The 27,234-nt window shown below is 42.0% G+C and overlaps 1 protein-coding gene across 16 annotated transcripts in view; it reads left to right on the forward strand.

Moving 5' to 3' along the window:
* Nucleotides 1-27,234, forward strand: part of FBRSL1 (fibrosin like 1) — a 720,596-nt gene that overhangs the window by 262,225 nt on the left and 431,137 nt on the right. The window contains exon 1 of one of the 16 annotated variants that reach the window (XM_034791658.1): nucleotides 14,041-14,266. The exons of the other annotated variants lie outside the window; for them this stretch is intronic. The gene's annotated coding sequence lies outside the window, so the exon portion shown is untranslated. Of the gene's footprint in view, nucleotides 1-14,040; nucleotides 14,267-27,234 lie in introns of those variants that run through there. 16 annotated transcript variants of the gene reach the window in all.

The following is a 27,234-nucleotide window of genomic DNA, read 5'->3' on the forward strand; positions in this document are numbered from 1 at the left end:
GACAGCTGTGCAGTGACTTGTATGAAATGGGTTGGTGGACTCAGTCCAGTGCCCAGTGTGCCAGCATCTATAATCATACTTGGCTCTGCTTGTTGGCAGTCTCAGTAGAGAAGCCAATGATTAATTCAGCACAGAGCCCTGAACTGTCCTCTCACCCCCAAGAACTGGTCCGTCATGCCAGTGCTGAAACTCATTGGGACACAAGGGATGCTCACATCTCCATTGTTTGTGCTGGACTTATGTGGGTAAATAGATGATTTAGATCTCCAGGACAGTCCCTCCAGCACCATCTCTACATTTACTGGAAAATAACATAGAGGTTGTGCCTCCATCCACTGGTCCTTGACTCTAGTGCAATGTATACAACACAAATACAGCATAGGATTCGAATCCCTAGCCACTTTGTCACTGAATACACTGAAGAGCGCCATTCTTTGTTGGGTGCTGCTTTGGTAGAAATTCAACCCTGATCTAACTGGCTGGCAGCACCCACGCTGCAGGCGGAATAGCAAGCCCAGAGGAGAACAGAACTAAACTTCAAAGTGATCTGGCAAGATTAGTGCAGTAGAGGTTGCAGCATAGGCTTCAAGCAGTAAGAGGAGATCCTGCGGCTGGAGCTATATTTAAAAAGTGTTGCTGTTATAACTGTCGGTTATAAGTGTGAAAAAAAAATAAGCCCCTTAGCCAAACACTGCTGGGCCGCCAAAAGCAAAACGTTTGTTATATTTCATTTGGGGAACTGGTTTCAGCTACGCCAGCAAAAGCGCTATACCTGTCTTCACTATACCGGCAAACCCTTTCTGATGTAGGCAAGGCCTGTCCTAATAAATGTGCACCCAGGGAGAGAATATACTGTAAACAGCATAGACCGAGAGTGTCGTGTGTGGGGATTGGGGTGGGGAGTGCCAACAAATAAGCAGCAGCTCCTCCTCCATTAAAGCAAGTTTAATTTGTCCTAAAGTTACCTTTTTTTAGGTGACCATTCCACTGTCTACCACCCCCGCGCACCCCTGCCTGCCCTGGGCAGCGGGCGGCTGCCCCCTGCAGCTCCGCGCTGTGCTCCCTCACCATCCGTTGCCGCTGCCAGGGAAGGGCACCAGGGGTAGGCTGAGGCAGCTGCTGCGGAGGGAGGGGGAAGGAGGCACATGGCAGTCCCTCCCCCCAGCAGGCGACTCCGAGTTGGGGGGTGGGGGGGAGCTTCTCCTGGCTGAACCTCCTGAGCAGCAGCCTGGGGGGGCTTGGGGGAGTGTTGTGCTGGGGAGGCGGGTCCTGGGGAGCTCGCTGCTGACAGCAGAGGGAGGGCTGAGGGGAATCGTCCTCTCTTGCCCCCCATCCCAACCCTGGGGCAGCCTGCCTGCTGCACCCCAAACTCTTCATCCCTGACCCAGCCCCACACTCTGCACCCCAACCCTCTGGCCCAGCTGAGACCCAGCACCCCAAAATCCCTTCCACACCCCCTCCTGCACCCCAACCCCCTATCCCAGCCCAGAGCCCGCACCCAGCACCCAAACTCCTTCCCGCACCCAGCACCCCTCCTGCACCAAAAGTTCCTCCCAGAGCCTGTGCCCCAAACCCCCCCGCCTGCACCCAAACTCCCTCCCAGAGCTTTATGCAGGTGGGGGGTGGGGGTGGGGCCGGAGGCAGGGGCAGCTTGGAGATAATTGTGGGGGGGAGAAGGGGGACAGGAGCTGTGCTTGGAGAAGCTAATGACAACAAGAAGCAGTCAGTGGCAGGGAGTCCACAGGCAGGAGGTGTGAGGCAGCCTGGTAGAAGGTGGTGGTTGGGGTTGGGAGACGCTGGAGCAGCCTCCCTCATTATGCCGTTGCTTCCCATCCCATTATCCATCTTCTGCTCCATCTCATTAGACTTGCCCTCCTGTCCCTCGTCCCTCCCCCACACCTCTGTACTCCTTCAGTTCCTGCTTCTTCCCTCCCACACCGGTCCCTTTCTGGCCCTGTTCATCCCAGACCACCCCACCCTCTGTCCCTGTCCCCTCACTATGTCTGCACTGGTGCTCCTACCTTTGTTACCGTCAGTGGAGCTGAACAGGGGATGCAAGGGTGGGAAATGATATTAACATTGATATTCATTAACATTTATAATGCAGCAGCTCAAGGGCCTCATTGTTCTAGGTGCTATACAGACCTAGTCAGTGGCAGTCCCTGCCCAGAAGAGCTTAAGAGAAAGCGCAAGAGAAAAAATTCCTACTATAGTCAAGGTCTTGGCCTTTCCCTTGCTGCTTTTGGTCTTTTTTGTACCAGATCCTTTTTCCACCTGAAAGAAAACAGGGTAGGGCCATGTGAAAATGCACTGTCCTGATTTGCTCCTTGTAATTGTTCAGCTATCTTTAGCAGTGGTTTTCAAGCTTATTGTTACGGGTTTATTAAATGGCAGAGTCTGTCTGCCAGGTGCTAATAGATTGCGTGACTACTATTGCTTGTCTGTCTTCGACTTCTAGCTCAGATGACTCTTCCAGGCCTTGGTAAGTGGAAAAAAACACCATCTGGCTTCTTGTGCTGAATGCTTGGATATTTCCATCTTTAAAGCTGTTGTCCTTTTACCATTTGTGAAAGCCTAGGGATTCGTCCACCCCCCTTTTCTTTTCCTGAGCTAGAAAATCTGTCTTACTGTCTTATTTACAGCCCTTTGCTCCAGGCATGCTTTGTCAGCATGTGTCAACCGTACAGAGCTGACATGGTCAGACTTTACTGACTGCTTCCTTACAGTCTCTTGATAATTCGGGGGAGAGAATTCAGGTGATCACTCATTGAAATATATTATGAAGGGTTTTTTTTTTTCTTCAAAACAGGATACAGACCCTGTCACACACACACACGACAATCAACCCACTTTGGTAGAGTTCAGGATACTCAAATGAATTATGAAACAAGGAGACATATATAGATATAGTTGATTTTGCTGTGCACAGTTTAACAGTAGCAGCAGTAAACTGGAGAGGTAACTGCATTTCATTATTTGGTTGAGAGATTGTTTTAGCATATATAGGTAGATACATAGTCCCCAGCTGAGGAGAGCTGCGGCAACATTTTCAGCCTCCGGTGATGTGATATGATTTCAGAAACTTTTGAGGTTCTGGAATTTGTTTTTGTTCCACAGTGGAACAAAACCAAAACCATTCAGATTTTTTCACGAAGCAGACTTGTGTCGAAACAGCAGTTTGTGGATCGGAAAGCTGGGATTTTCGATTTGGGTGTCTCTCTCTCTCTCTCTCTCTCGTCAGAAGTGATCAGAGAACTCTGGACCTCAGACACCTTCTTGCTGGAAAAAGTCACTGAAATGGATACATCTTCACATATTGTTTTGGCTTTTGTGAAACAGCACAGTTAGACTAGCTCTAGTCATGATCGAAGTCTCCTCTCCCGTCCCAGCCAAAAAAAAAAACCCAGAACAAAAGCAGAATAACAATGTTGAGGCCATTTTTAGGGTCAGCTTCTCTAAAAGGAGCTATGACCGTTTACACCAGCTGAAGATCTGGCTCCTTACATCATAGAGGCGCAAAACAAAGGGCAAAACCACAGTTTATATTTTATTTGTTTTGAGTTTCACCTTTAACATAACACCTCTGCCATTGCAAAAAACGATGCCATTTCTTCTCTAGCCACAAATAGCAACCTCCAAGCACACAATGCACCTTAAAACCAGGCCCCCCAGGCATTCATTCAGTATTTGCTTAGGCCCCAAGGCAGCAAAGATGTATGCATGTGTCTAATTCTGTGCACATAAGCAGCGCTGTTGAAGTCAACAGGATTACTCATGTGACTAAGTCATCCCAGGATAGGGCCTTATATGGGAAAAGAGTAAGTCATACCCAAAAAAAAAATAAAAAAAAATTCTGCACCACTTGTGCATTGTTTGGAGCTTTTTCAGCCAAGTACAATCAGTCCTAACCCTCCACAGTTTGAGATCTAACACAATCACAGGCTGTGGGTGTGCGACTTCAGGCTTGTGTTATGAGGATGTCCTTATGTAATATTCCTCCATTGTTTGTAGGCTTTACCACCCATATTTTGACAACATGTGGAGTTATGAATTCCTAGTTGTCAGGCAATACAAGCCATAACAAATGTGACTCTTGCAATTAAAACACTGTACGTTGATGTGGGTAAAAGTTCTAGGGTTACTTTTTTCTGAACACGTGTGTGAGTGACTGTGTCCTGGATTAATCTATCTATGTGATGAGTGAGACATAATCCTTTGTGGGAATTAAACCATTCCTTCAGACTTCTAGCATGACTTAATGCCTACTGCACATGTAAGACAATTGGAAAGGGAGATGTCAGAATATATTAAAATGCAGTTTGCTAACATGTGCCTAGAGGTATAAAAGGTATGTTGACTACACTGGAGGACATAAATGTGCTCACAATGCCCAGCTTTTACTTTTACCCAAGGCATCTTTCTTAAAGGCATAAAAGATTTACATCATCTCCGTACTGCTGCTACTGTAATTAGGTACCTGATCAAAAACGAGATTGTATTGTGTGGAATACAATCGAACAAAGTTCTGGGTACTTGACATTCCCTAATGATTCTCAACTGTGGAAAGATCACAAAGTAACTGGAATATGGTGAATCAAGTTGGTTAATATTACACTAGAACAGATAAGATATAAGATAGAAATGTCCCTGAGTTTTTACCTCTCTTATCTCTTATCAGTCTCTTTAATAGTCATGATTTTAAATTGAATAACCTGCTGTATCATAAAATAATTTACACTTCCTTGGTGCATGATATCATTTTGCTTCCTATTTACTGTCTGTTTGTTAAGCGTGAAAAAAAAAATGTCAAAGGTCAGTCTTCTGTTTTTTCTTGGAGCCTGGAGCTTTGTTTTTCAGATCACAGTAGTGAAGGCTGCTCATAATGTGATATGGCTTCCACTTTCCTAAACAAGATTTAAAGGGATACAGACTACACTGAAAGACCTTGAAGTTAGGAGGTCTGGTCTGACCATGGGTCTGGGAGCTGTGTAGGACTCCTGAGTTAAAATATTGGTTCTTATGCTGCCTCCCTTCATTGCTTTAAAGAAGTCACTTTTTGCCTCAGTTTCGTTCTCTGTAAAATGGTAACCAGACTTAATCATGTACCTACCTCACAAGGGTGCTGTGAGAACTTTAGTTAAATGTTTGTAAAGGGCTTTGAAGATTACAAGTTGTAAGTATTAATAATTAACCTGCACAAACTTGTACTGTAGCTCTTTCTTCAAGGAGTCCCATACTAAATTTCTCATTCTCATGCTACTAAAAAACACAACAATCCCATAGTCTAACAGAAAATATATTTTGCTTCCTGAGCCAGCTATGTAAACCCTAGCGGGTCATGGAATCTGGCTATGTAGGAGGTTGACCTACAGTACATTCAGGAACCATGGGCTTGTCCTGGAAGCTAGTAAATACAAACTAGGCAAACTGTGGCTGTAAGCTGTTGGGAGCTGACCTGAAGATGGAGGTTGCATGCAAATGATTCTGGCCCTGGCTTCATGAATATGCGTTTTAAAAAAGAAAAGTTCTTGATCCTGATTCTCAGTGTGACTGTGGTTCAGGGGATGATGGAAAGACTCCCGTTTTTCCTTGATGATTCAGGTTTCCTTTTTCACCTCCCCACCTTTTTTTCTCCCTTGGATCTTTACATTTTAAAAACAAAAAAAATAATAATGTTGTGCTGAGGAGGAATCCAAATCTTCTAGACTGGGTGGGAAATTGAGACTTTCAAATAAATCCATCAGTCCAAATAAAACCCTTTTATTGACAGTCCTAGGATGACAGAACCATGCCTGGGCTAAGCCAGGGAGACCCAGAAGTAGAAACCAGTGTAGAAATAGTGACCTAAAGAAGAGCTCTATGTAAGGTCGAAAGCTTGTATTTCTTAGCAACAGAAGTTGGTCCAGTAAAAGATATTACCTCACCAACCTCGTCTCTCTAATTTCCTGGGACCAACATGATTATAACACCGTTGCATAGAAATAGACCTGTCAGACAAGAAGTGTGTGAGATGTGGCCCTGCTAATGGTTCCCCAGATGACTTCCGTTTTTTACCTTCTAAAAGATTTGGATACCCACTCTGCTCCACTACAGCAATTCCTGTGTTCCCAAGAAGCCATTCTCTCATATTTGCCCGTTCAAAACAACTTTCCCTTCAAGAACTGTTGATCTCCTCTGTGGCTGCAAACCACAGTAATCCAGATGCCATGTGCTACCAGCAGCACAGATTAGTTTGGGCTTCCTCAAGCCTATGTGAAGGGTGGTGGTTATTATTTATTACTACTACTATTATTATTATTATTTATTACAATGATTTTTAGCCCAGCCCTACATAGCCGATCAAGTAACCTATCTTGACGATAAACCCACTTTCAGATCCTTTCCTTTCTTTTCCTACTCCCTACATCAAACCCCAGTTTGAAACACAACGCCAATACATTTAACAAACAAAATGGTGACAAGTCTTCACCATACACATGAGATTGTATGCTATGTTCCCATCCCCTGCCCTTGGTCTGTCTAGATAGCAAGCCCTTCAGGCAGGGATTTGTCTCTTTTCATATTAATATAGGGCTTGGCACAATGGGGCTTCAGTCCCGATTGCGGCGTTTGGGCACTACCGTAATATAAATACTCAATAAAAGTAATGACAGATGGAGGTGAAAGGGTAAGTTGAGTCTCTGTGACACATTCACTCCTTGAATTTTGATACGATTGCCAATGAAGGTGACCGTTAGTACTGATTGTGATGTTAGTTTTTGTGACATCAGGCATCTATCTGCCTGGAATTGGATGAGAGAACCAGCACATTTCACATAAGCCATTCAACAGCTGTAGAATTCTTTCCTGAGAATAAATGTTTTAGGTTGTATTGGATATACCTAGAGCAGAACTACTTCACCTGTATTCCAGTGTCTCATGAATAATGTAATAAACCTGCATTATACTGCATTACTTAAGTATCAGGTATGTATATTTGGCCAATAAAATGAAATGAACTAGTTTACATTCTCCTCCTTGCAGAAGATTAGCTCCTCCATAATGCAGGCCTGACAGTCTTCCATAGGAATAAAATGCAAACCATATTTCTGAATCCTCTACCAATTTGGGAATCACATCCCTATTGATCAAGAAATATTGCATGGTACAAAACATGAGGGGAAGTACTGGTTCGTGATTATGCTATGATGATATGAATACTAAATCTGTGTTAGCAAGATTGTTTGCAGGCTTCAGAAACATGAGACTGCAAATGGGAAGAATAAGTTATTCTGATTCTCAGTTGACTTAATATGCAGTAGATAGTTAACCTTCCTTCTGAATCTTTGCGCAAGAGGTTTAAATTCTCAAAGCTATTGATGAACTTTCATCCTCTGCCAGTTGCGGGGGGTATTTGTATATATATACACACCAGTGAATGATTACATTGAAAATGTACTCTAGGAAAAGGAAGCATTTTCTAGTAGTTACAGCACACAAATGGAAATCAGGATTTCTGGGGCCTGGATCTAGCTTTGGAACTGATTAAATGTATGACTCTGAGCAACTCTCTTAAACTCTCTCTGTGTCAGGTTCCTTTTTTACAAAATGGGCATAATACCTGTGGGTGGTAGGGAGGGCATTTCTTGTAAATGACAACTGTTTGATGTTTGTAAACTGCTTTGATGTACTTGGATGAAATGCACTGTCGGAATACTTAGCATTATATATTTGTGTTAAATAATTTTCCTAACTAACCAGGCGACACACACAATTTTATTTTATTGTGGGTTCTCCCTATTTGTAACATCTCTGTTAATTTCAGTTCCTCCAAAATTTGCTCTTTTCCATCCTTTCTCGCTTATAGAATCTCTGATTTTGCTCCATTGTCTTTGATGCATTTTTCTTTTCTTTTTTTTATTACCCTCATGGGGGAATTCAATTTGCTGCAGTAAAATAATCTTAGTACAGAAATAACAGATATATTAGAAGTATGAATTACCTTGTTGCCAATAAAGGAGAGGTTTTTATTGCTTGCTTATCATGGAGGGCTTGTGTTTATGAGTTCACAGAGTTACAAGTGCATTTCATTAAAGCTGAATTTAACCTGGCCAGATGATAGCAGCAAACGTAGATAAACTATTTGCATAAAGACAGTGCAGGTTTCTATATCAATGGTAAAAATGTATGAAAGCCTCTCAGTGCTCTTCCCACCAGACAAAGGAGCTGACAATATTATCATAATAATAGGCAAATAGCTATTTGTAAAGACTTTGATGATAAAAGCAATAATATAGCTAATCAATAGGAAAGTGCTTTTGGAGCCAGAGTATTCATCTTCATCTCAGCAGAACCTCACAATACAATAAAGGAAGAGAGTATGGAAACAAAAGCTTGAATAGCAGCCTGCTCTCCAGGGACAGACCTAGCATCACATGCACGATATATCCAGCAGCCGTCTTAGGTCTCCTCTACACAGGGAAATTGACCAGAATAGCTTCCCATGTGGTCTCTTCTTCCAGAATAATTATTAAGCTTTAAATTCAAAAACATTCCTAGTTCTAAAATAACTTCCCTATGTAGATGAGCCCGTAGGTTTAGAAAACAGGAGTGGCCCAAAATGAGTTTAGGCTATTTCTACACTACACCTTTGTTGGCAAAACTTCTGTTGCTCAGGAGGATGGAATATTCACACCCCTGAGTGACATAAGTTACACCGATATAAGCCATTGTGTGCGCAGCCCTATATCGTCAGGAAAGCTTCTCCTGCCACCACTCATGGAGGTGGGCTTTTCACCAGATGCGCTGTGTCGGTACAACTGCATCGCTGCAGTGCTGTACATATAGACATGGCTTTATTCAGAGTTCTTGGCCAGCATACTTGATTGACTGTGTGACAACAGAATGCTAGAGGGAGAGAGAATGTCTCAAAGAGGAAGTGACTTTTCGTATGTTTTTATTAATATTATCTGCAAGTAAAAATGAACATTCGTGCTCCAGCTGATTCATCTCAACAAAATGCGTTTGAGATTAATGGCAAATTACAAACCTGGAAAATTTCATTCTTGGATCTTGTTGAATTAGGAAGGTGGGAAAAACCTCCACTTGTAGGTCACTTTTTTACATCATCTCTCTGAATTAGACATTTTGAAATAAACTATGTTTCACAAGTGTTGCATGGTAAGGAATGTGGATTGAATTGGACAATGTAGTTCACAGTGGCACTATTGTAAAGCATGAAAGTTTTAGCATCAATAGAAGTTGGATCACATGCATAATTCATAAAGCGAAATTATTGTTTGTCAGATATTTTTTTTCAGTTAGTGAGTAAAAGAATGAGGTATCCTATTACTCTGGCACATCAAGCGCCGTCAGTGAAAGGGAATATTCCATATAGGCACAAATAGCAAATGTACTTTTTGAAGTGAACTTTATTCCTTGAATTGCTCAAATACCAGGTTAATTCACTTCACTTGCTTTTGTATTGTGTGTACCAGGAGTTCTTCTGTTGGTCAGAGCCTGCTTTCTTTTTTTTTAATGTGCAATATACAATAATGGTTGGAAAAGGTCCAAGTCTCCTCTTAAAAGGAGGAGGTCAAGGCAAATAGGAGGAGTTCTCTCCTAATGTTTTTGTTCTTGCTTGAGTACATTAATTTGGTTAATGGAAGCAGTGTCTAACGCCCAAGAACAAAGACCGTCATGACTGAACAGTCACTTGAATCATATTTAAATTCTGTCCAGTACACCCTGCAATTCTTATTATTTTTAAGCAAGCATATTGCGTTCAGTTGTGAGTCGATTTGACCTTCAGCTTGTTGCTAAAATGCAGAAAGCTGCTTGTAAACAGATGTTGAATAGACACTTAGGCCTGGTCTACACTGGGGCGGTTGGGGGGAGGAAATCCATCTAAGTTACTTTAGCTACGTGTATAACGTAGCTAACATCGACATACTTAGATCGACTTACCGCAGTCCCCTGTCAACTCCGTCTGCGCCTCTCGCTCCGGTGGAGTACTGGAGTCGATGGGAGAGCGCTCAGCGGTCCATTTATCGCGTCTTCACTAGACGCGATAAATTGACACCTCCAGAGCGATCGATCCAGCAAGGAAGTGTAGACATGCCCTAAATGTAAACACTTCCATGCTGACACATTGCTCTACACAGGGTCTGGGTGCAAGCACTACAGCAGGCAAGAAAATCAAAAGCTAGACCAACAGGGTATTTGTCAAGTTCAGCAGTGATCATTTCAATGTGCTTTGCTAACAGGGATTTGGTTTCAAGGGCAGGCACTAGTAAGTAGGTCTAGAGAGTCTGAACAATGTAGCTTTAATTGAAGCCATGTGTGGTGGTGTTGGAGCAGAGGTTACAAGGAGGAGACAGCAAGGTGTAACCCTGATAAGCAGCTGATTTGATAAGGAATATTGCACTATTGGACTGCACGGTGCAGGTGTCATGTGATAAATATGTGTTTATGGCCCATCATAAATGTCTAGAGTGACAGTTTATGGCAGAGTTGGGTGCTCTAAAAACTGAGTGCATACATCATAATTGTGTTTTTAAGGGGCTGGTTTGCTGTCTGGTGATGGGGGAAGAAAGGGGATTGAAAAGCATAGTCCATTCCTGTTGGGGGGGGGACGGGACGCACTGCCATTTTGGAACTACTTTGGTACCTGGGAGAGATGCTCATTCCTTGCCAATAGCCACCTTTTTTGGACCAATTTGATTAGTGAATCCAATCCCAATAACCGGAAAAAACAATATAATTCCATATACTCCCTGATCAACTGTGTGTAACTCCATTCACATAAATAGTATCTTGCCACACTTTACAATCAAAGATTCAATCACATGGGAAGATGAAATCACTAATTAAATGCTAGGTTAAAAAATTATATCTTTCAGTTCAGGTTTGAAATAGCTTTAGAATTTCTAATAACCACAAGACGAATTACATTTATTAATACCACAGGACTTTCAGTTAGGGAATCAATGACAGTCCAGCTTACGTAGTGAGAGAGATTGTAGTACATAGCTACACTACAGTACTGTAGTAGCTGAGCGCATCACATTCTTTAATGTATTTATCTTCACAACAGCCTTGTGAGGACACGATGAATCATTATTTCCACTTAACAGACTGGGAACTGAGGCAGAGAGAGATTAAGGGCACGGCTACATGGAGCATACTGTGGGGCGTGTGATTTCGAAAGAGCACTGACATGTTGCATACAAATTGGTCTGTGTAGACCCTGCTGGTGCGCACTGAAAGATCCCTAGTGCACTTTAGCAAAGCATTGTTTCAAACAGTACTACATTAAAGTGCACTAGGGAATTTTTACTGCGCACCAGCAGGTTCTACACGGAGCTGGCTCCAGGGTTTTTGCCGCCTCAAGCGGCGGTGGGGGGAGTCGTGATCGGCGGCAGCTCCACCGCGCCGCTTTCTTCTTTGGCGGCAATTCGGTGGCAGGTCCTTCCCTCCGAGAGGGACAGAGACCCTCTGCCGAATTGCTGCCGAAGAGCCCGACGTGCTGCCCCTTCCCCTTGGCCACCCCAAGCACCTGCTTGCTCAGCTGGTGCCTGGAGCCGGCCCTGGTTCTACACAGACCATTTAGAGTGCAACACAGTAATGTTCTTTAGAAATCACACACCTCATAGTATGCATTGCTGCACTGGGTAGACAAGCCCTAAGTGACTTGCCGAAGATCATGCAGGAAGTCTGTGGCAGAGCTTGGAATTGAACCCAAATCTCCCAAGTCCCAGAACAGTGCTCTAATCACTGGATCATCCTTCATCTCTGTGCAAGCAACTAATATATTAATGTGGAAGCAACTAACTGTAATGAAAATAATTATTTGCACGTCAGAAATATATGCATTGAGTAATTGAATGAACAAGCAAGTGATTGGTTGTGTAATTACAACTTTGCATTTGAAGGTACAATTTGTGCTGCTCACTGACTTGTTGCATGGGCCTTTGATATTTGGACAACCATGCCTGAAACTTGAAAACATCTGCATTGCTATCTGTAGAATAGGTGGAGGAGATTGAACAAGAAAGAGTGGGTTGTCTTGTGCACATGTGCATTTGTGAGAATAAGAGCTGAATCTAAAAAGAAACACAAGATGAATCTTCCCATCCCATTTAAAGTGAAATTGGGATACAATATGACATCCCCATCTGATCCAAACAGAAACCAGGAAACTACCAGCCTTTGAAGATAATGGAAAGGAAAGAGCATATTTGATCCCAGGAAGAGACTATGTTGTATTTATAGACACTAACATTGCTAGTTGAGCTGGGTAATTTTTCCTGAAATTCAGGGTATATTTTTCTGATTAAAAAATATGAAGGCATCCTCTTATTTTTATAACCACATTAACTGTTGTAATTTAAACAGATTAGTTTGCATTTCATATGCCAGGCACAAAGTGATTTATTAAGAAAAATGTTTTTCTGCATCTGGTTCTGTCTCTTGATTGAAGAAAGTTTTTGAAACAGGAAAATTCCATGACACCATTCTCAGCTGAAGTGATTGCTTGTTTTTTGCAGGTGCCAATTTTTCTTTTTTTAACGTGAAAATATGCCAACAAATCTTGCATTCTTGGTTCCTAATTCTAACTGTGCAAACTTGGGCGGGGGGGAGGGGAATGTAGTGCATGTTGTTTAATGGTTGTTGCACATGGAGACTGCAACCTATGACTGTGGTGCCGTCAGTTGTGGTTTAATAGAATGTATAGCAGTATAAAGTAGCCTTAAAGTGAGCAGAAATAGCCCCTTGAGACTAGGCCCTGTGCAGAGAGCCTCCTTGGCCTGTGTTGAACTGGCATAGGATTCTTCGCTGGTCCTGCTCCTAGCCTTTGGTGTAGCAGCAGATTGGTGGGGTGATGAGGTGTGGCCAGAGTTCACTGCATAACAGCCTGTCTCTGTGCCCCAGGAGCAATAGAAAGTCATGAAAAGCGAAGTTAGAGCAGACTAGAAACTGCCCTGATTTGCACTAGAGGCCAGGCAGGGCACTGCACAGGGCCAGAATATTGGGAGCACAATGGTGGCGTAAAGCTACATTAGCCTCCCACCTTCGCTTAGACCCACGTACAGGAGCAAAATAATTTGGAAGGAGGCCCAGGCAGTGTCTGAAAGGAAATAGTATCAAGCCACTAACATTTCTGTCTGGTTGACAAGTAGCTTCTGGTTTTTTATAGACTAGTTGCCAGCTACATTTGGCAACAAAATGTTTTTTTAAATGTAGTAATACAAAGCCTGGCTTGGTAGCAGAAATCTGTGACGAGCACAGCTGTATCCTTGCTTGATGATGCCTGCAGCTAGAAGAGGCTTGTTTAAGACTGAGAAAAAGACACTCTGCTTCTGCAGTGCAAATATTCGTCTGACTTTCCTGTGATGTGAAGGGATTAAAAGGGAAGTGATGAAGCCAAAAGTTTCTGAGCAAATTCTGCTCTGTGATACGTGGGTGAAATTCCTTAGGTGTAAATTCCACCGAGTTATATTCCAAAGACAATTCCATTGAGTTATGTCCATTTACATCCGGACTGAGTAAGATCCCAGGTCATGTTGACGACCATTGATTGTTTTTTTTCTTTTCCACACTGCAGTCTGTGGTGGCTTCTGCTGCTTCTCATGGTGAATCTGCTAAAACAGGAAAGGCTGCCACTTGAATTCAGTGAGGAAATAATGCCTTTGATTAAGCAAAATGGTATCAGTAAATGAATTGCACACACCAGAGGGGAGAGCTCAAAGGGCACCTGTCTGTAATGTAAATGACAGCAGGAAGTGCATGCTGTTGTAAAGCGAGAGAGAGACAGAGGAAAATAAATTGACCACGTGTTTGGAAAGAACAGAGGAAGAGAGTGAGGTTAGAGGTTAAAGTGTAAAGAGTGTTAAAATATTCTCCGCATGCGATGGCTGTAGCGGTGGAGTTTTAATTGCTGAAATTACCTTGTCAGGATGCCTTATCAACTGCTGTTCTAGTGATTGTTTGGCTTAGATAAGTACCCGAGTGTGATAAAAACCTTGATAACATTCTACAGATTACAGCTCTTTTGAAACCGCTGGCACTTGTTAGGGGCTCAGTCAGCTGCAGAAGAACTAAGGCTGAGGTTGTCCCGCTTACACGTCTTGTTCTTTTTTCTCTTCAAGTGTTCTGGAATTTTATTATTGTTTTTTAAAACAACACCCCTCTGGAGTCCTGTATGGATATGGCACATGTAGTACATAGACAAGGTGACCTGTGCTGAAGAGGGGAAGTGGATGTTGATGGGAAGAAGACAAACAAGGTACTTCTGGGCCTCTTGCAATCTGATTTGACTTAATTGCACTGTATCAGTGTGTCGGAAACAAAAAGGATACCAAAGGCTTAGCAGTTTGGAATCTTTGCAGGGCTGTATTTGTACTTGTAAGAATACAAATTTCTTGCAAAATTCTACTCACCCACAGCAAATACATTTTGTAACTGGTGAGTAAAATATTAAGTTATAAAATTCTCTCCAGCCACAGTCACTGTGGCAAAGAGCAAGTGAGTAGTTTTGTGCTCCATCTGATAAAATGTCATGACTCCTTTGTAAGGTAAAACGGGTAACTCTCCTTTATCTTTATTCTTTGCTAACTATTACATAGGTAGAACAGGACAAAAATAAGGCTATAGAAATCTGTGGTGGATATTTTTGTCAGCTAGACTTACCTGACCCAATGGCAATATATATTTAATTTGGAATTAAGACTTAGATGGGACTGCAATATTGCCCTGTGTTGGGGTCTGTTTTCTTTGAGTAAATTGTGTAAACAGCTTCTCTGATCTTTCTAGAGGTAAGAAAAAAAAATTACATCAATATTGCTCAATTTTTCAGAATACTATTAAAACTCCTGTTCATATTAATAATCTGAAATGAGAAAGTGGAGAAATTTAATAGAACTTGGAGCAATGCGGAATGTACAAAATCATAGGAACAGATTTGGGATACACAAATAAAGAGCTAAAAAAGTCAATGTTAATAGTAAATAACCTTAAACTTTGTGCCTGTTCAAAAATGACAGCCTTTTGCATTCCCATTGCTGTTCTTTGCTGAGCTTCTATTTTATACTCTCCAGGCGTGATAAGATTGAATTCAAAAGCTCAGTGTCTACGAACATTTTTCTAGCTAGTCCAATGAAAGGGTGAACAGGACAAATTATAACATAGTCAAGAGGAAAAGAGCAAACTTTGCAACTGGAATAGTTACACATCTTTCTATTTTAATGGGACTTTAAAGAAAACAAACTGAAAGTCTTTGGCCGCTGTTATCATCATGCTGCATACCTACAGCACTTGGAGTAGGGATAAAACTCAGATTCTTCTACTCAAAAGCAGTAGCTTTCTAAAAGAGAATGTCCATTAGCTATTATCATTATATGGTATCTGTGACACATTGCAGAGTAGATCTAATTCCTGTAAAGGACAGTGGAGTACCTCCAGTACAATTGTAGAGATCAGTTTTGTTGCTGTAAACAAACTAGCCCCATTCCTCTGCGTTGTAACACCAAGTTGATACTTTTCCCTTTAAAATTTCCCACCGTTACTGGGTTCAGATCCACTGGTGCTAGCAATGATGGTAGCAGTGATAGGTAGGCCACTATTGTTTTAACCATCTAATTCTGCTCAGAGCAGTACTACTTGATCATCCTGGTGTTTAAGAAGCCATTGATACCTTGTCTACCCTAGAGCTGCAAAGGTGAGAAATTTTAAGGGAAAACTTTGGGGGCAGACAAACCTTTAATAGCATCTTGAAAGTTAATTTCTCTCTCTTCCCTTTTTTTTTTAATAAAAGAATGGGTCGAGTCTGTTCTGATATATACCTCATTGAGTTCCCATTGGAATCAGTGACGTGTCAAGTGATGCAAGTCAGGAGAATCTTGTCCATTGGGTCCACCCATCAGATTGGCTTTTCAAACTCAATGTCCCTCCCCCTTCACCCCCCTCTTTGGCATAATCTTTCATGTGGCTAGCTGGATTCCAGCAAATTGCATATGGGACTGAGTGTTATGTATTCCCTATTCCACCTTCCAGTAAGAAGTTTAAAACAAACAACAAGCGAGTCATCTTCCACTTGATGAGACTGTGATCATATTATATTGTACTGTTCCTGTTCCCATCACAGTGAAATCTTTCCACAAGGCCCGGAGCAAAATACTGGTCCAAAGCGGTCTGACAGTCTGAGACATATTAACTCTGTGCCAGTGGGAATTAATTTGGCTTGGAGAGATCAGACTTTGTTTTGTTGGAGCTTTTTTTCATATGTTGGATTTTGACCTGAAAAGCAAGAGCTGTGTATCTTGCAAAGTGCTTTGTTTACCTACAGTATATCGGAGAGATTTTTTGTTAGTTCTTTTTTAAAGATTACATACCCCATGCTTGCAACTCCTGGAAGATTTAGTCTGATGAAATCATAAGCATGGAGAGTTAGTAGTGTGGTGTAGATTGCTTAGAAGAGGTTGATAGTTTTGTATACCTGTTATGTCTCAAAACATTATGGTGGTACAGTTTTGCAAGATCATTGATGCCAAAAGTTTTGCTTCATTTGATGATAATAGGGTATGTATTACTCAATACTTTTGAATCGTGAGCAGGGTTTGTCCATGGGATGTATGTTTCCTGATGTTAGGTATTGATAAGTTTTGAGATACTGAAGGAAAGACTAGAGTTGTGTTCTTATTATTAATATATGGTAGCACTTAGGCACCCCTACTAAGTCAGGACCCCATGTTGTGAGGTACAGAGGATCGATCACTTTTAGTGATTACATGTTCTGTTCATTTCCTCTGAAGCACCTGGTGTTGGCCACTGCCAGAAGACAGGATATTGGGCTAGATGGACCTTCAGTCTGACCCAGTATGGCCGTTCTTATGAACTGTATAAACAGTCTCTCTCCGGAAAGAAACTATCATCTAGATAGATAAGACAGATAAAAGGTGGGAGAAAGGGAAATATCCGTATTCCCTTTTATAGATGCTGAACTGAAGCACAAGGAGACTAAGGGGCAGATTTTTAAAGGTATTTAGTTGCCTAATCAAAATGTAATGAGTGGAAGTTAGGCACCTAAATAGCTTTAAAAATCTGGCCATAAATTACTTGCCCCAGGTCAATGGAAGAACATGGAATTGAATGGGGAGCCCCTGAGTCCCAATCTAGTGCATAAACCGTGAGACCAATGATCTCCAGTATTTGCTGCTCCCAAGCAATTATGAGTCAGCTACCCAAAATCATGAGATTGGCTTAAAAATCTTGGGATTGGTAATAAGTACTATATTTTTGCATTACTTTTATTTGCCTTCTGGTTTTTGAACCTACAAGGTGCGCACAGGTCACATTTGCAAGTTGTTCAACACAATCATAAGGTCTAGAAACTTACTTTTTTTATAAATGAAAGCTTAGTGTTTCATATATTCACGTGACTCCAGGAGCTGAGTCTTTAAGAATAACACCAAATATTGAGAGGCTAGCAGTAAAATCACAAGCGTTGGGAACATTGCCTTGCTCACATGAAATATGTAAATATTTGTCTCAAACCCACTCAAACTGAGCCTTAGTTTGAGATTTGATGCATGTGTGAACCTCAGCCCATGCTGGGACTGGGTTTATCATATAGTTGTGAAGCCAGCAAACCAGCCTCCTTTGGCCTTTTGAGAGATTGGGAATGGGAGCTCCAGGAAACTTCTGCATCTGCCAAGAGAATCTGCAGGTGTTGCCTTGCTTTTACCTTCTGCAGGCCAAACTGCAGGCTCGGCTTGTGAACCGAGCCCTACAATGATTTACGCAGTCCTCTGGTTCGCAATAAGCAAATGCTAGCTATCCGAAGTACTGCTCCATTCCTTGTAATAGCTGTTGTATGAAGGTTCTGCTCCTTAGCTCACAGGTTTCAAGGTAGATTGTTTCATTATGCTCCCACCTCTACATTCTGACTGCTGTTTTGAGGCAAGGTTATTGAAGCTCTGAAGCCATAAAGATCTAGAGATTAGATCTGTGTCAAACTTGGAGGTTTCACTTTACACCCGCTGAGTTTCATTGTGAGTTTTAGGTTCATTTGAAATGAAGTTCAATGTGAAACTCAACCAGATCGGCTGGGGTTTCGCACAGTTACAAAAAGAGACGAATCCATCAAGTTTCATACAGTTTCCACTGAAAGCTTCAAGTCAGATCCTTGTGGCTTTTATACTGCTCGCATCAGTTATCTTCAGGAGTCAGATGTTTGACATGCTCCTTCCTCCCACCAAGTGGTATTGGAACCATTTTTATAGTGGGGGTGCCGAGAGCCATTGAACCAAACTGTGTAAAACCTGAACTCTTTGGGAGGAGGTGGGAAAATGGCTGGCATGCTCCTTCCATCTCTGGGGAATCAGGAGGTAGGCCTGCTGTCCCCACCACTCCCAAACCCAGGAAACAACTTATGGAGCAGTGTGATACTTAGACCTCAGTGGTTCAAGAGCCAAATTAGAGATCGGCATTACCCAAATGAGCCACAATTGTGTGAATTCATTGTTTCATTTACTATAGTACTACGGTTTCATATTTAAACAGTGTGACAGGAAATATTTCTGACCCCCAAATGACTGACCAGTTATTATTATTATATCAATTACAATTGGTTAGTAATAATAAAGACATCCCGATTGGTTAATCTTAAATCACACACTGTTTTAATATCATGTGCTGCAAACATCCACAAGGAGACACGTTAAAGAGCCACTTGCGGCTCGCAAGCCTCGGTCCGAGTATCACTGTTCTGGAGGGTTGCAGTTCTAAGGAAGGAGGGCACAAAAGGCCACACTAGGTCCGACTGCTGCTGTCTTGGTGCTTTAACTGAGATCATTCTTTATGTTTACAGTAGCTGGGGGCATTGACGTCTGCCTGCTGGTCCCTTATAAAACTCTGCTCTGACATTTGATGGGAAGTAGGGAAATGACAGTAGACCTGCCAGTTACGATATCAGTGGCGCTGAGGGGAAAGTCATGCTGTCTCTGCCCCTGGAATATGGCTTTGGATTCCTAATACAGTCAGGTCCGGCTCTGGCTTTTTTGCCGCCCCAGGCAAAAAAGCCTCCAGCCGCCCCCCCCCCCCCGCCCCCCAGCGCGGCAGGGGAGGGCAGCCGGAGCCCCGGGGGGAGGGCGGCGAGCCCCGGCCGGGGCTCCGCTGTCCCCGGCGGCCAGAGCGCCGGGGGGGAGGGCGGCGTGCCCGCTGCGGCTCCGCTGTCCCCGGCGGCCCAGAGCACCGGGGGGAGGGCAGCAAGCCCGCTCTCCCCAGCAGCCGGAGCTGGAGCACTGCGCCGCCCCCCTCCAGGTGCTGCCCAAGCACCAGCTTGGTGGGCTGGTGCCTGGAGCCGGCCCTGAATACAGTGTTCATTATTAAAGTATTTCCATTTACTAGTCATTCAGTTTCCTTCTCTATACCCAAAACTGCAAATACTGCAATGACTTTAATTAAATGCAGACGTTTTTCTGGTGAATACTGTAACATTTCACCTCTTTCTGAAGAAATGGATGGTGGCCTTTTTGTTCAGGGGGTCTCTTGAGCCACTCTGGCTCTCTTACTGATGTAGATGTAATCTGCATCTGTGTGTGTGTGTGTGTGTGTGTGTGTATATATATATATATATATATATATATATATATATATTGATATATGAAGAGACTTTGTTTTTTGCCCATGTGTAACACCGACGGACCCCAGTCATTGGCAGGTGGGATCGAACCTGGGGCCTCTGGAGGTTAGTGCATGAGCCTCTACTGCATGAGCTAAAAGCCATATGGCTGTTAGAGAGAGATTAATGAGTCTGCTCTATAGGGCTAGCTAAGTGGTCTCGGTGCCACTAGATGGGACAGAACACCACACCCAGGAGGTGTGTGGGTTACACATGCACTTATTAATAATAAATTACCCAGGTTACCATACAGAACTTTATTAGGCCTTTACTGTGTGTGTAGCTTTCTGAATAATAATCAAATTCTTAGCACTTAAATAGTGCCTTTCATCCCAGGATCTCGAGGGGCTTTACCAAACATGAATGAAGAAGTGTTGGAATTCTTGCCAAAGGCAAAAAAGGAGCAGAAATTTTTCCCACTATCCTTCCCTGCCTGCTTGTGCAAAGATAAGTTCTTTATATGAAAACTTTTAACCATCACAGGTTTTTCTAGAGTGGCTCAACATTGTATTTAGGTACTCTCTCTCCCTCCCACCCCCCAAGCTTTTGGCTAACAGAATTGCAGGGCTCTGCTAAATAAAGCTTTCTGCTGGGGGGAAGGGGAGGGGAGAGAATCACATTTCACCTGAATGCCCCTTCCAGTCATGTGAGTAGACAAAGTCAATCAGGGACCAAGCCTTCTCTTTAGTCACTCAAAAGCTTGTCTCTCTCACCCACAGAAGTTGGTCCCATAAAATACATTACCTCACCCTCCTTGTTTCTCTAATATCCTAGGACCAACGTGGCTACACCACCACTGCATACTTTCCCCATTGTAACATGAGCCCCAAAGCAGCTGAGATTCATGTGATTTCAGGCTTCATAACAAAGGATCTATACAACCCTACTATTGAAAACCATGACTAAGCTGTACTCCTTACTTTGGATATGGAAAGGAATTAGTTATTCTGCTCTCTCTCCCTCTCCTCTTCCCCACCACAAAGGGGAACTTTAAGCTACCATATTCAGCTGGTATTTCTAATCAGTCACAGATGTGTATTGGGATCTCTCCCATCGCCTGCAACATCTAAATGGAGATAAATAGGACTTAATCAGTTATAAATAACAGCATGTCATGCCTGTGGATCACTAACCTTCTGTGAGACTCCCACAGGAATAGGGTTAGGCTTAATTACTTCAGCCTACTACAAACAACAAAATAATCAGCTGCTGGATATTACACTGATGAAGTGAAGGATTAGGAGGCAAATCAACAAGCGTAGACAGTGATCTGATGTCCAGGATATAAGCTTGCCTTCTGCACAGAGTGTCTGTTGTATTTCAGGAGCAGGGAAGTCTCTGTGTGTGAATTCAGGCTATTGGAGCTAGAACTGTGCCTGAATATATGAGATTTGCACACTTTGTCTTAGATGCAGCTTTGAAAAGTGTTTCTTTTTCCTCTAGGGACAACTGCAGTTTTTCCCTTGATTGCAGTTCTGGGTATCCCTGAGATTGTGTACTCCTACAATTCTTGTGTGCAAAGTAAGGTTGTTTCTTCATGGCCAGCCTATATAGTGGGTGGGCTTAAGGAGGGGGAATCACAGCCATGGGCCAGGTTATGGTGGCTGATGGCCACCCTCTTTGATTAGGGAGGTCACCATTAATTCATTCCTGATGTTACTTTTAAGTGCTGGGATCAGCTGGTCAAAGAGGGTTCATCTACAAAGGAACTACAGCATGGGGAATTGACCTGCTTCAGATCCACTTTCTCCTGCTGGAAATGTGAACTAGCTGTGGGTAAAGAAAGAATTTAGAAGCCAACCCCCACCTCCTACGTTGCTATGACTTTAAAGTGTTTTCTGGCACTATTCAAAGCAGCACTTCATTATCACCTGTAAATTTGACCTGCTGGGTGGTATGCCTCTTGGTGAGAACACCATAGGTTACCAGTAAGGATAACTCATCCATAGAAACAGCTGTTGTAGAAGCAATTCCACCTTAATGGAAATATGTAGTAGTTTTTTTCCCCTCTAAGAATCAGTCACCCCAAACCACCATCATCATGAAACTCTTGTCTGAAACCCTAGTGATTCAGTCGCTTGTCAGCTTCCATGAAATTGTTACAGCTCTGACACTATTATACTTGCATTCTTACTGATTCCATCTTGTAGCTTTTAAGTTTCAGCTCTTCTCGTGGAGGTAGCTGATACTTTGATATTGAGACCACATGGCTGTCTGGGCTAGAACCAAAGGGCCATAGGAATTTGGTTAACCTGTGTGTTTGGTCTGTGCTTTTATTGAAGGACCAGCATCGTTTCTTTTTCAAACAGTGAGTGTGAGAGAGATTTTCGGAAGCTGCTGTCTCAAGGTGAAACATTTTTAAACGGTTTGCTTTCACGTAGAACAGGCACATGCGCACCACCGAATCTTTTTGTCGTATTTTCCTTTGTTCTGTGGTCCAATTTGTACTTTCCTCGAGTAATGCTGATTAATGCAATTGCTCACCATTCATTTTTTACTTTCTGTTCTTGTGTTGGGAAAAACAGGAAACAAGTAGATCTAAACCTAAATGTGCGCTAGGTTTTCTGTAGCCAATTGTTCCAACTACAAGGGGGCTTGGGCAGTGCTTAATTTGTAATGAAAGAGGTGTTGGGGCTCAACCAAAGTTTTTACATTCCAGAGGTGTCAGAGATATGAACTGCCAGGGTCCTGGCAAGCCCTGCTACAAATTAAGCACTGGGTGTGGGTTAGAATAGATAGTCTTCCAACTCCTCTCCCTATTCAGAATCTATAGACACTGTACTAAAATTGTGTTTGACAGGCTAAATGGTATTGCCACAGCTAGCACTATGCTCTACCATGCACAGGATATGAGTTTGCCTCTTAATCTTGATTGCTGGCTTCATGCAACAGCAGAAGTTGGGAACAGTATGAAGTGACATTAGTACTCATAGGTGCTGGAAATAGGAGTGCTGGGGGTGCAACAGCACCCCCTGGCTTGAAGTGGTTTCCATCATATACAGGGTATACAGTTTGGCTCAATGGCTCTCAGCACCCCCACTATACAAATTGTTCCGGCACCCCTGTGAGTACTTTAATACTGGGCATTGTGCTGTAGAGGAAATCTCACTTTTGTGACTAGACCCAAGGCCTTAGGAGGCAGCAGAAATGGATAGTGTGGGTGGAATTGGACATGCTGCTTTGCAAGGTTGGTGCTATTCTCTGTCAGGCAAATGCACTTTTTTGGTGTGGAAATGGCTTGAGGAAATAGCATGGCTATGAAACATGCAGAGGTCATGTTTCCTGCCATCTCTGCTCTAAATTTAGGCTGGGATCTTCAAGGGGATTAGGTACCCAACTCCCATTGGTGCCTAACTTTGAGAATCCCAGTCCTAATTCCTGGCCAGGCAGGCAAGGCCCCACTCTAGTAGGAGTAAGCAAACCAAAGGGAAGGTAAGTGAGTTAGGGAATGGCTAGGCAGCCTTTAACCCCTTATCACCTTCCAAACGAAAAAACCAGTGATCTAATCTGTGTAGGACCTTATACCACATCAGTCACAATGATATCTAAGAGCCTTGCAAGCAGAGTTCTGAGAAAAGTTGAGATAGCTCTATCAAGAATTTGGGAGTCATTAAATCTTGTTATCTACACAAACAAGAGGCACTTGCAAGGACTTGCCAAAAGAAAGTTTACAATGCTCGTAAATCAATCCAGGCTTTGGGTGCATGCAGTGCAGACTATGTATGGTAAACATGCAATCCAAGCTAGGCTTGGCAGACCCCTTTGCATGTTCTCAATGTTTTTTCTTTTAAATGAAAGAACAGGTATTCAGGGAATAATAGGAAGCTAATGTCTTAATGAAGTTACAACTCTTTAATACTTCAAATTGTTCCCTGACTTCTCACACAGGAATAAAAGTAGCAGCGCATGTCCTTAAAGGACTGATTCTGGTCTGTCTATAGGAAAGGTGCTGCAATAATGGTCAATGCTGAGTTGGGTGATGGCGAATTTAGGAAGTGCAAAGTTTGCTAGGATGAGTTTTGGCATTGTTGTGGGGGCTTGATGAGAATATGGACTTTACAATTAACGTTGGTCTACCCATTTGCTTTTTCTTAACTCAGTGTAAACTGTGAATTTCCTTTATGGAAAATTAATTACTGCTTAATGTTGGGTGAATGCTTACACCAAAGAGTTAAATGTCTTTCATACAGAAGCTTCTTTCTGCTGTGGAAAAAATACGTTAAAAGACTTGGAATTCAGACTCCTTATGGGTGTTCAATCACCGGTTGAAGTCAGTAGCCTCTGTCTGAAAGCATTTAATCACATAATGCTGTGCTTGCTTTATTTCACATTCAGTGGGCAAGGCTCAAGGAGGCAGAAGAATATTTTAAACTGCCCATACAGATGTTTTCATTGTGGTTTGTGGTGCATTGGTGCCACTTAGTGGGGGGAGAACTGAATTGACTTTTTTCTAACATCATAGGGGAAAAGTAGGGAAGTCAGGCTTAAAGATACTAGGGTCTTTTTGCAAGTTTTTTCCCTAAATAAAAATAATAAATCAGTATTTTATGCTATTTAATTAAGTGCAAGATAGTATGTTGCTAACCATGTAATTACGGTCAAAGTGTTTAGAACATATAACGATAATTTTAGCTGACTGGATGTGTTCGGACTGTACAACAAAACAAAATCACTGCTTAACATTGCATTAAGTCATCTGGGTTTATCCATTTAAAAATTGGTCCTGCCAAGTCATATAATGAAATAGTATAATTTTTAAGCACCCCCTCTCGCTTCCCAAATCAGTGTGGGCCATTATTTCCAGTGCTTTAAATATAACAGGATCAGGAAAGTAAATTGTGTCTATCTTTGGTTTAGTTTTTAAGACGACAATCTATATGAAATGTTAACGGTGTATTTATTCAAATATTCTGTTAATTATATTTCCACTAAGGGCTATTGTTAAGTAGAGTGTGTGCTTAAAAACAAAAAATTCCTCTGCTGAGAAGATATTGATAGCAGCGCCTTCAGATCTTAATTAACTAATAAGACATGACAAGAGGCATATTTCTGGATGTTTGTTATATGCCTCAAGGCAGAGTTCAAAGGGCAAATAATGTTAACCATTCAAGACACACATTAATTTATCACAAAGACACTGGCCATGTGTCCTATTTCTGTTTTAAAATGGAACGTGTACATAAAATGAGAGAAGGTTAGAGCGGGCAGTATAAAAACAGCCATCAGCCAGTCAAAAAGCTCCACTTTTGTCTAGTGTTCTAATGCAGTACTACACTCAGTTGTATTTCATATGCAGATCTTTAGTCTGGTCAATATTATATCATCCTCTTTACCGTAGGTTATCTTTATGTAATAGTGTGAAATGACTGCTTTCTCAGGACACGCAAGACAATCTCCTGGGTATTCATGCATATGAAGAAGGAAAACACATAACAAAGGGCAGTTTAAAATCATTTTTGCTTTTATAATACTTTGTAAAGAGGAAACCTAACCGCTGTAGTTCTTGCAGTATTTAGCAGTTTCTCCATATTTTCCCCTATTTTGCACTCCAGTATAAACAATTATGATTAAGGAAGGGCCTGATTCTGCAGTTGCCCGACATGCAGAAATCCTGCTGATTCCAATGGAAATTTCTGGGCATGGAGCAATGACAGTTTGGGGACTGAAGAGAATATATTCTTGTATGTTGCTTGGAGCTCCCTGTGGTTCTGCAGCAACTTTGTCTTTCTCAATCTTCTTTTTATTTGCATAATTGTAAAGTTGACTTTTCTCTTGTTAAAGATGCATTCAATATACAAAGATTTGTTGCCCTAAAATTGCTGAATAAAACCTTATTTTTAATCCCAGACATGCCTGTCTTGCGCACTCACCAGAGGGCACTGCACGACATGTTGCAATGTTATAAATAACCTTTTAACCTGTTTAGCTGCTTTATGCTCAGTGGCATGTTTTACAATGTTACCTGGAGTCCTTGAATGCAGGTTCCCATGACAACCTGATACAGCATTTTTATTCTTTATTACTATCATTCTTTTATTGCTTCCTCGTTCAAATGTACTGTCATCTTTATTTTGCCTTGGTGTGTGTGTGTGTGTGTGTGTGAACCACAAATCTGTTTCTAGAAATTATATTAAATGATTCAGTGAATTTGGAGAAAGGGTAATGAACTGTCATCGATTGTTTAATTTTAACTGTGGAAAATCACCATAAATGGAAACAAAAAATAAACTGGCCACCCAAATATGGATTAATGTAGGCAGTTAAGGTATTTCATGCTGTTGCAAAGAGCCAATTTAAAATAAGGGAGGAGAGGTTGTATTCTGTATGGGCCAATATATTAGGAATATTCAAATATTTGGGGCCAAATCCGGCCTGCCATAGGGTTTCAGAGATGTAAATAAGGGTAGAATTTGGCTCTTAGGCGAAAGAGATGATGGAGGAAGGAAAGAATTCTGCTTGTCTTTTAGATGAGTGATAGAATACACTAAAAACTGCAATTGTTCAGGTGAATCCTGTGGCTGGGTAAAAGAGAGGCCCTCCTATGATCATAAAATAATAGAAATGTCTGACTGGAAGGGACCTTAAGAGGTTATCCAGTCCAGCCCCGTCCCGTGTGCTGAGGCGGGACCAAATAAACTTAAACCATCCCTGTTTGTCTAACCTGTTCTTAAAAACTTCCAGGGACAGAGATTCCATGACCTCCAGTGGAAGCCTACTGGAATAGCTTAACTATTCTTATAGTTAGAAATTTTCCCCCTATTGTTTAACCTAAATCTTCTTTATTGCAGATTAAGCCTATTACGTTTTGTCCCACCTCCAGTGGATAAGGAGAACAATTGATAACCGTTCTCTTGATAACAGTCCTTTACATAGTTGAAAATGCATGAGGTCCCCTCTATCTTCTTTTCTCAAAATTAAACATGCCCAATTTTTTTAATTTTTCCTCATATATTCGATTTTCTAAACCTTTATCATTTTTTGTAGCTCTCTTAAAGACTCTCTTCAGTTTATCCACATCTTGCTGAAAGTGTGGAGCCCAGAACTGGACACACTACTCCAGCTGAGGCCTCACCAGTGCTAAGTAAACAGGACAGTCACTTTCTATGTCTTACATAGGACACTCCTGTTTATATGCCCCAAAATATTAACCTCTTTTGCAACTGCATCACATTGCTGACTCATTTAATTTGTGACCCATTTTAACTTCCCAGATCCTTTCAGCAGTACTGCTGCCTAATCCAGTATTCTCATTTTGTAGTTGTGCATTTGATTTTCCTTCCTAAGTGCACGTTCTTTATTGAATTTTATCTTGTTGATTTCAGACCACTTTTCTAATTCTTCAAGGTCATTTTTAATTCTAACCCTTTCTTCCAAAGTGCTTGCAATCCCTTTGAGCTGGGGGGGTCATCTGCACATTTTATAAGCATACTCTTCACTCCATTATCCAAGTCATTAATGAAAACATCAGATAGTACTGTGGGACCATACTAAATACATCCCCTCAGTTTAACAGCAAATCATTGATTACAACTCTTTTAGTAAGGTCTTTCATCCAGTTGTGCTACCACTTTATA

The sequence above is a fragment of the Trachemys scripta genome, chromosome 15, assembly GCF_013100865.1.
Source record: "Trachemys scripta elegans isolate TJP31775 chromosome 15, CAS_Tse_1.0, whole genome shotgun sequence".
Classification (NCBI taxonomy): domain Eukaryota; kingdom Metazoa; phylum Chordata; order Testudines; family Emydidae; genus Trachemys; species Trachemys scripta.